The sequence below is a fragment of the Macaca nemestrina genome, chromosome 8, assembly GCF_043159975.1.
Source record: "Macaca nemestrina isolate mMacNem1 chromosome 8, mMacNem.hap1, whole genome shotgun sequence".
NCBI lineage: Eukaryota > Metazoa > Chordata > Mammalia > Primates > Cercopithecidae > Macaca > Macaca nemestrina.
The window spans coordinates 131,599,020-131,613,228 of record NC_092132.1 but is presented as its reverse complement, the minus strand read 5'-3'; the positions used below and the strand labels follow the sequence as shown (position 1 = coordinate 131,613,228).

Genomic DNA, 14,209 nt, shown 5'->3' with positions numbered 1-14,209 from the left:
ACTAACACTTTCAGCCAGATTAATTAAAAAACAGAGAAGACTCAAATTACTAAAATAAGAAATGAAGGTGAGGGGATTACTCTAAAATTTATAAAAACAAAAATATAAATAAATAGTATTTTACAGAAATAAAAAGGGTGACAAAAGATTAATATAAACAATGGGTAAAGTTGTTGGTTATGTAATAAATTTGATAACCTAGAAGAAATGGACAAATTCCTGGAACATAAAACCTACCAAGACTGAAGCAGTAATCAAAAATACCCCAGTGAAGAAAAGTCCTGAACCTGATAGTTTTACTGGTGATTTCTACCAAACATTGAAAGAAGAATGAACACTAATTCTTCTCAAACTCTTCCGAAACATTGGAGAGAATACTCCCTGACTCACTCTGTGAAGCCAGCATTACGCTGATACCAAAACCTACCTTCTAACCAAAGTTAGAAAAGAAAACCACAAAGCAACATCCCTTAGAAACTCTGATGCAAAGTCCCCAACAAAAGATTAGCATAGATCATTTCAACACTGAAAGGATTATACAACATAACCACGTGAGATTTATTTCTGGAATGCAAGCATGATTCAACATATAAAAACCAATCAACATAATAACACCACATTAATAGAATGAAGGAAAAATACTACATGGTCATCTCAATTGATGCAAAAAAAGCATTTGACAAAACTCAACACACTTCCATGATAAAAACAAACTAGGAAGGGAAAGAAGCTTCCTCAATATGATAAAGGCCATATACAAAAAGCCCACAGATAACAACACACTTAATGGTGACAGACTTCAAGTTTTCCTCTAAGATCAGGAACAAAACAAGGATGCATGCATTTGCCACTCTTATTCATCATGTATAGAAAGTTCTAGCCAGAACAATTATGCAAGAAAAAGAAGTAAAAGCCATCCAAATTAGAAAGGAAAAAGTACAATTATCTGTTTGCAGGTGACAATCTTACATATAGAAAACTCTAATTTTTTAAAAAAGAAAAACTGTTAGAGCTAATAAGCAAATTCAGTAAGGTTGTAATTTACAAAATCAACAAACAAAAATCAAATGTATTTCTTCACTCTAAAAATGAAGAATTCAAATAGGAAATTAGGAAAACAACTCTATTTATGATTACATAAAGCAGAATAAAGTAGGAACAAACTTAACCAAGGAGGTGAAAGACTTGTACACTGAAACTACAAAATTTTGCTAAAATAAATTAAAGAAGAGATAAACAAATGTAAAGTCATTCAATGTTCATGGAGTGGAAGACTTAATTTTGTTAAGATGACAAAGTTACTCAAAGTGATCTATAGATTCATTGCAACCCCTGTCAAAATGCCAAATTTTTTTATAGAAATAGAAAAACCCATCCTAAAATTTATATATAATCTCATAGGACCCCAAATAGTCAAACAATCTTGAAAAGAAGAACATAGTTGAAGGACTCATACTTTCTGATTTCAAAACTTACTACAAAGCTACAGTAATCCAAATAGTTTGGTACTGGCATAAAGACAGATAAATAGGCCAACAGAATAGACTAGAGAGCCCAGAAATAAACCATCATATGTGTGTATGAGTGTATGCATGTGTGTGTGTGCACGCGTGTGCTCAAATGATTTTCAGCAAGGGTGCTGAAAATGATTCTGGGACAAGTGGATAGCCACATGCAAAAGAATAAAGTTGGATCCTTGCTTTACACCAATGAAGTTGGAACCTTGCTTTAATTCAAAATGGATCAAAGATCTAAATGTAAGAGCTGAAACCACAAAGCTCTTAGAAGAAAACACAGGGGAAAAGCTTCATGACATTGTATTTGGCATTGATTTACATATGACACCAAAAGCAGAGGCAGCAAAAGTAGACTGACAAATTGAACTCCATGAAAATGGAAAACTTTTGGGCATCAAAGGACACTATCAAAACAGTGAAAAGACAACCTGTAGAATGAGAGAAAAAAAAAATCCCAGAAACTAGTGTTCTCTAGAGCCCCCTTTGGCAATACTGGCCACTCCATCCTCCTCACTGTGTAGACCTCTTGTTCAGCCTGTGTGGACTACTCTCCGTCTTCCCAATCAGCCATGCTCTTTCCCACCTCTAGGCCTTTTTGCACAAGCCGTTCTGTCTATAAGGGGTGCCTTTGTCTCCTGCCCCATGACCTACCTGGCTTACTTTTTCTCACCTTTATGTGCTATTTAAACATCACTTCCTTTAGGGTACCTTCCTGGGTATCTTGTCATATCTGCAGACAGCATCTGCAGTGCTTCCACCAGGATAGAATAATAATATCTGGCCATTTTTGTTTATTTACTGGTATTTCTCTGTCACTAGGCTGTTACCTTCGTGGAGGAGAGACCCCAGGTAGCCTAGGAATTGCTGTGTCTGCCACCAGCACAGTGCCTGGGACCAGGAGGTGCTCCATTACCCCTCGGGGGTTGGGGAAGGGAGAAAATCAGAGAGGGAGGGGTGGATATTGAATTCCTAAAGATCATGCTTCCCCCCCATTATAGATCTGGGTCTCACTGAAGCTCCAGGAGCAGAGCTGCTCCTCCCACCTCCCATTCATTGATTTCTGCCTTCTGCTCTACTTTTCTGTGCACATATTTCATCCTGTGAGGGACTCATTTGTCTCTGCATTCCCCACAGCACTATGAACATAGCAGATGCTTAATAAATCGTTACATAAATAAGCACGCACATGTAAAAACCGTATGTCGTAAAGGAACTATTCTGACCTTTGATTGTCCTATTTAAAGACAGGGAAAGAATTCCAAAGTCACCCAATATGCACTTGGGCCATCTTTTGTTATCAACTCTTGGTTGCTTTTCATGTACCTTTCATTTCAGATGACCAATCTGAAAATTGTCTTGAAATGCAGAAGTATAAAAATATAATTTCCTTTGTTTTTTTCTCGGGCAGGGGGGCTTATTCTAAATGAGCAATGATAAGAATTACATCAAACTTCCCATCAGAAAGCAAGCGAGAAGAGAATGGAGTGAAACAGTTTTAAAAAGTTAAAACTTCCATCAACCTAGAATCTGTTTCCAGCGGAATTTTTCTTCAAAAGTGGAGAGGATATGAAGACAAAGAAAAACTGAGAGAAGATTTTGCCAGTACACCTGCCTTGCATGAAATGTTAAAAGAAGCCCTTCAATGAAAAGGAAAGTGAAACCTTGGCTCTACATAAAGAAGGGAAGAACATCGACGATGGACTAAATGGAGGTAAAGGAAAATATTTTATTTTTATTATTCTTAATTGGCCTTACAGATAACTGTTTGTTTAAAATAGTTAAGAACAAGAATGCCTCAAGTGTTATGGCTGATCGTTAAGTGCATGAATGCTAGCAATGTCTAAGAAACGGGAGGAAGGAATGGGGAATTCTCTGTTACAGGGTGTCTACACTTGCTCTGTTTTAAGAGATGTTGCTTTCCTTCTATCAAGCAGAAGACAGAGGAAGTCATGGTGGCAATGATGGGGCTGGCGAAGAGAGCTCCAGGGCTGGATTTTCCCAACAATTATATTCCCCAGGAGTCAGGAGAGTGTCTGTGAGATAAACCCAGCTCTGACCCTTTCCCTCACCCCTCCATTTATCCAAAGGGCCTCGGGCCAGAGGCTGGGGGCCAGGACCTTTCCACTCTAGGGACATAAGTTCCTCTTTTAGGTAGCCCCAGCTTGGTGGTCTCAGCAACCAATGGTTGACTTAATAAACCCATTTCATTAATAGATGCACATTGCATCTATTAATGAATCACTTCACCCATGGGATGGCAGGCTCCAGAGGGGCTATGAAATGGTGGTGCCTCACACATTCACCTGCCGTCATGTCACCCTTGAAAGGTTGAACGTTTTGTCCATCTGGTGGAGGTGAGAATTGAACTTAGAGCCTACTGAAGCTATGTATTTACCTCGTCCCTCTTGGCAGGGACAGAGTCAATCTCTGGTTCCCTCTAAATTTCCCAGGATGGGAGGAAATGGGGATCCTTATTCCTATATCACAGAAGGGGGAATGAGGACCTCACAAAGGAAAGAAACGCACTAAATCTATCAGATGTAAGGCCTGCCTGAAATCAGTGAGGCTCATCACAGCCCAAAACTCAGGCAGTGAGAAATTCACCGAAGTGGCCTTTCTGAGGAGAATTAGAGAAATGTTTGAGGCTCACAGACAGGCACCTAGAAACACCATGAAGAATGTCACAAATAATGCCTCAAATGATGTGCTCAAATCACACTAGAGTGAAAAAATCGGAAACACCACCTTTACCACGAATTTCTTTCTTTCTTGGCTCACGGCAAGCTCCACCTCCCAGGTTCACGCCGTTCTCCTGCCTCAGCCTCCCGAGTAGCTAGGACTACAGACGGCCGCCACCACGCCCAGCTAATTTTTTTTTGTATTTTCAGTAGAGACGGGGTTTTACCGTGTTAGCCAAGATGGTCTCAATCTCCTGACCTCATGATCTGCCCGCCTCGGTCTCCCAAAGTGTTGGGATTACAGGCATGAGCCACCGCATCCAGCCCACGAATTTCTAACAGCTGCCTAGTCCAAGGTTTTTTTTCTCTCTCTCCTCTCTCTCATAGCAAATTCCTACCGCACACAAACAGGGGAGAAGAGCCCTTGTCACTTGCCCGGAACAGTGTGGGAGCTGTCGGGTGCTGGCTGCAGGAAGGTACATACCTTGACAGGTTTCTGGCCTGGAGAACGTGGGGAGAAAACTCCCTCCAGGGTGCCCCTCAGTTTGGGCCCTTAAGGTAATCAGAGCCTGCGGATGTTGAGAGTTCGAGAGGTTCAGGAAGATTCCTAGAGCCACAGGAGAGGAGGCAGCCGTTGGCAGTTGGGGAGACAGTTGGAGAAAGTTCCAGGGGAGTTCCAGGGAGGAGCTGATATGTAGGGCAGGAGAGAATAGGAAAAGAAGAATGGGTGGGTTTGCCAGCATTCCTCCTTCCAAGGATTCTAAGGAAAAGAGTGGAAACTGCGGAGACAATTATCTTACCGTTTCTCCTGCCTTTCTAGATGCACAGAGAGTCAGGCAGAAGGGACACTAGAGATGCAGAAAAAGAAGGCTGCAGAGACAGGTGCAGAAGGTTAGAGGGAGGAACCACTGAGACCAGCGTCCAGGGAAAGATGTCCAACGTTTGACCACGGAGAGCAACAGGCCCTCAGCCACAGACAGGAGAGAGACCGGATTGACAACTATCTTCAGAGCTCCCAGTCTGGAGGCATTGATTAAGGCGGAGTTTAACTCTTGTTGCCCAGGTTAGAGTGCAATGGCGTGATCTGGGCTCACTGCAACCTCTGCCTCCCGGGTTCAAGCGAATCTTGTGCCTCAGCCTCCTGAATAGCTGGGATTACAGGAACCCACCACCACGCCCAGCTAATTTTTTGTTGTTGTTGTTGTTGTAGTTTTAGTAGAGATGGGGTTTCACCATGTTGGCCAGGTTGGTCTCAAACCCCTGACCTCAGGTGATCCACCGCCTTGGCTTCTCAAAGGGCTGGGATTGTAGGCGTGAGCCACCCACCACACCTGGCCACTGGGGGGATTTAGAAACGTCCCCTTCCCCAACAAGTGTGGCCTGGAGCCTGCAGAATAATGGAGGCCACCACCTGGTTCAGACCCAAGTCTTCCAGGTTGGCTCACACTTGGGTAAGGTTCTACCAATCAGGTAACTAAGCCCAGGGCAAGTACTTGGTTTTCAGGTCCTGGGTTTCCTGCTGTGTTTTAAATGACCACACCTGGAACCATCCCCTTACTTTCTTTCTAGAGAATTCCTCACAGGAAAATCAACAAATCAATGGGAAGTCAAACACTTACCCAGTGGTTCTGCCCAGTAGACCACCTGAGGAACTCCTGAAAATCACCAATGCCTGGCCCCACCCCAGGTGAATTAGACCAGAATCTCAGAAGGTGAAGCCTAGACATGAAGGGTTTCAAATGCTTCCCAGATGATTCTCATATGCAGCCAGGCTGGAGAGTCCTTGTATTCAATCTAGACAAATAGCAGGCACATGGCAGGTGCTGAAGGTGCAAAGATGAACAAGGTGAGGATCCCACTTTTGATAAGCTCACAGTTAAGGAAGGGAGATGAGCATCCAAAGAAACAAACAGCCAGGTGTGGTGGCTCACACCTGTAAGCCCAGCACAATGGGAGGCTGAGGCGGGAGGATTGCTTGAATTAAGGGGTTCAAGACCAGCCTGGGCAAAATAGTGAGACCCCTGTCTCTACCAAAAAAAAAAAAAAAAAAAAAAAAGGAAGGGAGGAAGAAAGAAAGAAAAGTTAACCATGTGTGGTAGTGCACACCTTGAGGCTGAGGAGAGAGGAATGCTCGAGCCTGGGAGGTAGAGGCTACAGTGAGCCATATTTGTACCACTGCACTTCAGCCTAGAGTGAGACTCTGTCTAAACAAAACAAAACAAAACAAAAAAACACAGCAAACAAAATCACCAACTGTGGGCCGGGTGCAGCGGCTCACGCCTGTAATCCTAACACTTTGGGAGTCCATGGCGGGCGGATCAGTTGAGGTCAGGAGTTTGAAACCAGCCTGGCCAACATGGTGAAACCACATCTCTACTAAAACTTCAAAAAAATTAGCCAGGTGTGGTGGCACATGCCTATAATCGCAGCTACTTGGGAGGCTAAGGCAGGGGAATCGCTTGAACCTGGGAGGCGGAGGTTGCAGTGAGCCGAGATCACACCATTAAAATCCAGCCTGTGTGACAGAGGGAGATTCCATCTCAAAAAAAAAAAAAAAAAAAATCACCAACTGTGTGCTGAGTTCAGTCATAGAAGCACTCCCAGGTTAAAGAGGAGGGTGTATTAATCATGTTTTTATTTATTTTTATTATTATTATTATTTTTTTTTTTTTTTTTTTTGAGACGGAGTCTCGCTCTGTCCCCCAGGCTGGAGTGCAGTGGCCAGATCTCAGCTCACTGCAAGCTCCGCCTCCCAGGTTCACGCCATTCTCCTGCCTCAGCCTCCCGAGTAGTTGGGACTACAGGCGCCCGCCACCGCGCCCGGCTAGTTTTCTGTATTTTTTAGTAGAGACGGGGTTTCACCGTGTTAGCCAGGATGGTCTCGATCTCCTGACCTCGTGATCCGCCCGTCTTGGCCTCCCAAAGTGCTGGGATTACAGGCTTGAGCCACCGCGCCCGGCCAATCATGTTTTTAAAAAAGTTTTTTTTGGAGGTCTTACTCTGTTGCCCAGGTTGGAGTGCAGTGGTGCAATCATAGCTCACTTCAGCCTTGAATGCCTGGACTCCAGGGATCTTTCCACATAGCGAGGACTACAGTCTGCACACCACCATGTCCAGCTAATTTTTTTAATTTTTGCAGAGATGGGAGTCTCGCTATGTTACCCAGGCTGGTCTCGAACTCCTGGACTGAAGCAATCCTCCTGCCTTGGCCTCCCAAAGCACTGGGATTAGAGGTGTGAGCCCCTGTGCCCAGCCAATCATGCTTTGTTTTGTTTTGTTTTGTTTTGTTTCACTCTTATTGCCCAGGTTGGAGTGCAATGGCACGATCTCAGCTCACCGCAACCTCTGCCTCCTGGGTTCAAGCGATTCTCCTGCCTCAGCCTCCTGAGTAGCTGGGATTACAGGCATGTGCCACCACCCTGGTTAATTTTGTATTTTTAGTAGAGACGGGGTTTCTCCAGGTTGGTTAGGCTGGTCTTGGTGTTTTTTTTTTGTTTTGTTTTGTTTTTTTTTTTTTGAGACGGAGTCTTGCTCTGTCACCCAGGCTGGAGTGCAGTGGCCGGATCTCAGCTCACTGCAAGCTCCACCTCCCGGGTTTATGCCATTCTCCTGCCTCAGCCTCCCGAGTAGCTGGGACTACAGGCGCCCGCCACCTCGCCCGGCTATTTTTTTGTATTTTTTTTAGTAGAGACGGGGTTTCACCGTGTTAGCCGGGATCGTCTCTCGATCTCCTGACCTCGTGATCCGCCCATCTCGGCCTCCCAAAGTGCTGGGATTACAGGCTTGTTAGGCTGGTCTTGAACTCCCGACCTCAGGTGATCCGCCTGCCTTGGCCTCCCAAAGTGCTGGGATTACAGGCATGAGCCACCGCACCTGGCTATGTTTTTCATTTTCTGTATTTTATGATGGTTTGACATCTTGGGGGCCCTGCTGGCCTGGAAGAGACTGTCCCTCCCAGGGCTAGCTAATTCCTAGAGATAGTACATAACTTGCCTGTGAACTTGCCTTTCACGTGCACGTCAGCCAATTCATTCCCCAATCCCCCACCACCTCCTTTATCTACTGTCACACCAAGCCAATACTCCCACTGCCCTAAATCACCCCAGACCACGAACATCATGCAAACCAGCCAATCTTCAACCAGCTCAGCCACTCAACCTGTGCTTTCCTCCCTTCCTTCCCATAGGAAACACAATCAGGGCCCTACTTTGTCCTGGCTCCTCCTGCCTCACGACCTACCAGCTGCTTCCCCATGTGGTCCTGCAAGACGTAGTGTGCCCCTTTCTCTTGGAAACTATACATAATAAATACTTTCAGTGGCATTGGCCTCTTCGTGTTGTCACTTGGTAACCTCTGTCAGTTAAAATCCCACCAATACAATCAAGACAGAGGGTATGATTCTCTTACAGAGTGAGGATCAGAAAAGGCTTTGCGAGAGGGACAAGAGGCAGTGCAAAGGGACTGGGGCAGAAGGGCAAGGAGGCTGGTGGATGAAGAGCAGGATGGGATTGTTAGAGCACAAAACACAAGGGACCAAGAGAGGTGGGGTGGGGACTGCATGCAAGTCTTAGACTGGATGGGGGAACCCTGGGGCAGCATGGGATGCCCCCCTTTGGTACTGTCACTCAGCCTTACAACATCTCCAAAAGCTGGAAAGAAGACAGGAGACTATTCCACAGATGGGAAACTGGGGCATGCTGCAGAGTTGATTCTTCCTTAAATAAGAACTGACTTACGCACTTGTCTTCTCTCCAGCAAGTCCTCCAAACTAACCCATTTCTCCGTGCGGGTTTCTGTGAGGTTAACAAGGTCATAGTGGAGAGCCTTTAGGCTGGCACCAACATTCCTGGCCCGAAACTATGGGAAGAGAGCCTATGCTGGCAAAACTCCTTTTTCAGAGAGAAGACATGTGCTTTGGGCATGGACCTACCACTGCGAGCTTGTGCCTTAGTCAAGCTTCCTATTCTTTCTATTCCTGTTTCCTCATCTTTAGAGTGGGTGCACTAACCTATGGCTCATGCAGACGAGGAAGGGGAAGGGTGAGCACAGTATTTGACACATAGTATGTTTGATTCCATTTTTTCCCTCTTATTTCTTTATTGAGACAGGATCCTGCTGTGTTGCCCAGGCTGGAGTGCAGTGATGCGATCACAGCTCACTGCAGCCTTCAACCCTCCAGGCTCAGGCAATCCTCCCACCTCGGCCTCCTGGGTAGCTGACACTACAGGCACATGCCACCACACCTCGGTAATTTTTTTTTTTTTTTTTTTGTAAAGATGGGGTTTTGCCATGTGGCCCAGGCTGGTCTCGAACCTCTGGGCTCAAGCAATCCTCTCACCTTGGCCTCCTAAAGTGCTGGGATTATAGGCATCACCCACACCGCCCAGCCTTATCTTTTCCCTCTTAAACCAGGAAAAATTCTAACTCTGATGAGAACAAAAAAAAAGAGATCCATCAAAACTGCAAGACAGCAGCTCAGGAGGTGCCAAGGGATGATAGTTCAGTAAGGGCGTCTCTTCCAGGCAATCAGTGCCATAAGGTACTCCTTGGGGCTGATGATCTGCGGAGGAACCACAAGATCTGCTCAGCTAGCCAGTGTCAGCTTCCATCATCTTGCTGTGCTAAATAAGGCCTGTCACTTGCCTGGAGAGCCTCCAGAGAAAACTGCAGGGCAAACAGATGTTGCAATAGGCCCAAGGAGCTCAGATACCCGCCTGTCCTGTTTCCTGAGCTTCTCTGTAGAAAGGCAAGGCTGGGGATAGTCTTTTTCCATCCCCACTCTGCCTCCAGGTCCTTTGCTCCACGTGGATGCTTAGAGCTGTTCCGATGACAAAAGCTTTTATTGACTGAGCACTCACCGTGTGCAAAGGAGTATGTGAGCACGCGTAACCAGCACCCTTCCATTTCCTCCTCCCACAGCCCTGTGGTGTGGGGACGCTTACCCTGCTTTACAGCTGAAGCTTGGTGGGATTGAAAACTTTATCCAAGGTCACACAGCTAGTGAACGGAAGAGCTGGATCCCAACCCAGATCTGCCTGAATCCAAAGCCTGTATGCTTCCTCCCTGCACAAGGGTGTCCTTGGCCACTTGCATTTTCCAGCCTCAGTCCAAAAGCCTGTGGTCAATGAACCTTTGTTGTGCAGGCTGCTTTGATTCAGTTCACCCAAACTGACACTTTGGATCTTCCCTCTTTGATGCCTCTCCTGCATCTTATCTTATTAATTCATGCATGCATCTAATCAACAGATTTCCACTGGGGTCCTCTACAGGCCAGGTGCTGAGTACCTCTGAAGCTGCGTGGCCTCTTCCCACTATACCAGTGTGCAATTAGAGAAAAAAAAGAAGTAGTTTCAGCTGGGTCCAGAATGGAGTTTAGCTGATCCCTTCTGGGAAACGTGAGTAGAGTAGCTGCCCATGCAATTTAAATATCCACGGGCCAGCTGGGCACAGTGGTGCACATCTATAATCCCAGCAGATTGCCTGAGCTCGGAGTTCAAGACCAGCCTGGGCAACACGGCGAAACACCCATCTCTACTGAAACACAAAAAATTAGCTGGGCGTGGCAGCATGCGCCTGTAGTCCCAGTTACTCGGGAGGCTGAGGCAGTAGAATTGCTTGAACCCTGGAGGCGGAGGTTGCAGTGAGCCGAGATCATGCCTCTGCACTCCAGCCTGGGCAACAGAATGAGATTCCATCTCAATTAAAAAAAAAAAAAAAATCCTTGCATAGCCACGGAAAATGCAATGTCCTAAGCTCTGGGGTTTAATACCACAATAAATGCAACACGATATTCACTTCCACAGTTTAATGGGAAAGATGAACATTTATGTAACCAACAGCAAAACAAAACAGACTGTGATAAGGCTATAATAAAGGGGTAAACTAGTAGGGAAACTCGTGAGAACAGAATTGAGGGAGACTTCACCATAGAGAAGGTATTTTGCAGTGAGTCTTGGAGGCTGTTTACCATGAGCTCATCCTTTTCTCCATGAGGGGGACTAGAACTTTTGCATCGAATGCTTCAAGGCCTGAGTCCCAGGCTCTGACATCTGATTCGGCATTGCTGCAGAGTCTCATTAGAGCGGCCCTGGCTCTGAAGCACTTCTTCAAGTCCTCGCATCAATTGCAGCCTTCGGTTTGAGGACTGATGGCTGTCACACTGCCCGGTGGAGGAGTGAAGGCAGCCAAGTCATTAAGCCCGAAGCCACTGACAGCAAGTGTGCGCTGGGAGCTGTGAGAGGCTTGGCCTGTGTGTCAGAACATTTGCAGACACCAGCCAAGGAATAAAGACCAGGCTTGGGACGAGGCCAGGTTCTTGCTCTTCACCGGGAAAGTCATTTGAGAACTCAGGAAACACAAGAGCGGCCTTCCTGAGCCTTCTGACCTTCCTTCCTCTTTACCCTGGCCTTATCCATGATGCTTGCCTACCTGGGAGGGAGCTTTTTTAGGAAGGTAACTGCTAAGGTCAGGGTGAGCTATTGTGGAGCTCACTTTGTCTTTTTTTTTTTTTTTTTAAGACACAGTCTCACTCTGTCACCCAGTCTGGAGTATAGTGGTGTGATCTTGGCTCACTACAACCTCCACCTCTGCAACCTCCACCTCCGGGTTTCAAGCCATTCTTGTACCTCAGCCTCCCAAGTAGCTAGGTTTACAGGTGCCTGCCACCACACCCAGCTAATTTTTGTATTTTTAGTAGAGACAGGGTTTCGCCATGTGATCAGGTTGGTCTCGAACTGCTGACCTCAAGTCATCCACCCGCCTCGGCCTCCCAGAGGGCTGGGATTACAGGCATGAGCCACCATGCCTGGCCAACTGTTTTCCTTTTATATGTAGCAATCATCTCCCAAAGCAATGCCAGATGGGTGCGGGTGGAGGGGTTGAGGGAAGCCTAGTCTTCTGTAGCTCCAGAGGGGAAATGGATGAGGCTACCCAGAGGCAGGTTTCTGCCCAGCATCAGGTCAGCCACCACTGATGAGATGACTGGTCCCTTGCAGGACCACCTGGGAAACCATAAGGTACCCATCAACAGAGTGTTTAGATACTGCCCACGGTGGGGAGAAATGGCAGGAGCCAGCCTAGGGGAGTGTGAGGAGCTTGGGTTTTCACTATCCCTGGCAGAGGAACCAGCTCAGCCCCAAGCTCTGTCACAGATGGCAGAAAGGAGCTGTCATCCTTCCAGCAGCTCCGTGCTCCCAACACGATCATCTGGGAGGGTTCTGGTGGGTGTGAATGTCTGGCTTTCCTACAGAGAGCCCTCCTTGAAGGGGCCCTCTGTGGGTGCTATGTCCTGCCAGGAGCCTTGCTGAAGGAATCCCACTCTTGAGAATAGGATGGATTTGGAGCAGTGATTTTTCCACCTGTGCTCTAGGGAGGTGCTTCAAGAACCATTTTGGATGCAAAGTGTGGGGAGGGAAAGCCGACTGGTTAGAGCTTGGGCCTGTACAAGCTATTCTCCAGTAATGTTCTGTTTAGGGCATATTTTAAAGAATAAGGCCGGGTGCAGTGGCTCATGCCTGTAATCCTGACACTTTGGGAGGCTGAGGTGGATGGATCACTTGAGGCCAGGAGGTTGAGACCAACCTGACGAACATCGTAAAACCTCGTCTCTACTAAAAAATATATGAAAATTAGCCCAGTGTGGTGGCACATGCAGGTAATCCCAGCTATTCAGGAGGCTGAGGCAGGAGAATTTCTTGAACCCGGGAGGCAGAGGTTGCAGTGAGCCAAGATCACGCCACTGAACTCCAGCCTGGGTGACAGAGCGGGACTCTGTCTCAAAAAAAAAAAAAGAAGAATTCTGCTGGTAAATAGTCAAGAACTCACTGAGTTGGCCAATATGTACGAATGTACCTTTGTTGCACCTTTGCTGTCTGCTCTTCTCTGTTTTTGACCTGCATTGCCCATTTTTATTCTCGGAAATACTCTTTGTGGTGTGCAGCGACTGTCCCCATTTTCAGGCAAGGAAATGGCACAGAGAGTGGGAGAGCTCGCCCAAGGTTCACTGCTGGTCAATGGCAGTGACAGGGTTTGAAGCCAACCACACCGACCCTGGACCTCCACTCTTTCCCACCACACTCTCCTGATCCTCCTCCCTACCTCACCTCTGAGGACTATGATTTGGTGTTTCTGACCTTGATCAGATGACCCTGATCATAAATGAGCTGCCAAGGGTGGGATTTCTCCCCAGGCTTCACCTCCTCTCTTGTGTACTCTGGGTGGCCTAGGGATATGTTTGTCTTGCAGAGGCACAAGCACTGTGGGCTGAAGAGTGGGGAGCCTGTCTCCCTGGTAAGGGGAGGGCACCACTGGGATCACTAGTGCCATCTCCTGCAATGGATCTTCTGATGTTGGATTGAACAGAACTTCGGGAGTTGATTTCCCTTGGTGGGTAGAGCGGGATCCTTCCTTGGCTATCTGTCCTTTTGCTACTAGCACTGCTGCTACCTGCCCTCTTAGCTACTGTTGGGGGTCTAGCACCAGCTATAACCAAGTGTCTATGTATGGGAACTGGTCTGAGTGTCATGACTTACCAGTAACCTTGTGCCATACCTTAGAAACAAGGGACCTGTCCAGGCTTCCTTCTGATGGCCAACCCACTTCTAGTGTTGGCTAATCTATTTCACACAAAGTTCTAAGTTTCCCTGGTGTCATAGTAACCCCATAGTCTCCATTAAATCCCTTTTTAAAATTTTTCAACATAGTTCCCAGCAGACTGGGCTTACTTTGTGTCTGACCCATGTTTCCTCAAGACAAAACACCACGCTCACACCACATGCACACCACAGAACAAAGAATGGGTAAAAAGGACACACGCACACTTTTTCGGTTTACACCAAACCAGAATCAAAACCAAAATCAGAGTATCCAGAAATCCAAGCCAGGTCAAAACCAAAACCAAAGTATCAAGCAGTTCAAGTCAAGTCAAAAACAAAAACCAAAGTGCCAGTACAGACATGCCGTGGGTGGTCAGGACACGTTTCCACTCAAATGGAGTGGGCAAGTTCCAAAGACCGG

At 46.6% G+C, this 14,209-nt stretch overlaps 1 protein-coding gene and 1 long non-coding RNA gene across 3 annotated transcripts in view; one reads left to right on the top strand and one right to left on the bottom strand.

The window, feature by feature from the left end:
* Nucleotides 1-4,819, bottom strand: part of LOC105482070 (phosphatidylethanolamine binding protein 4) — a 226,386-nt gene extending 221,567 nt beyond the window's left edge. Inside the window, exon 1 of the mRNA XM_011741945.3 lies at nucleotides 4,680-4,819. The gene's annotated coding sequence lies outside the window, so the exon portion shown is untranslated. The remainder of the gene's footprint in view (nucleotides 1-4,679) is intronic.
* Nucleotides 3,214-8,517, top strand: LOC105482071 (uncharacterized). Of its 2 annotated transcripts, XR_011607158.1 has the most exons (6): nucleotides 3,214-3,228; nucleotides 4,583-4,922; nucleotides 5,016-5,258; nucleotides 5,765-6,041; nucleotides 7,502-7,599; nucleotides 8,382-8,517. It is a non-coding gene; the product is annotated as an uncharacterized lncRNA (long non-coding RNA). The 2 variants fall into 2 exon arrangements; XR_987375.2 differs by lacking the exon at nucleotides 7,502-7,599.
* Nucleotides 8,518-14,209: the final 5,692 nt, after the last annotated feature.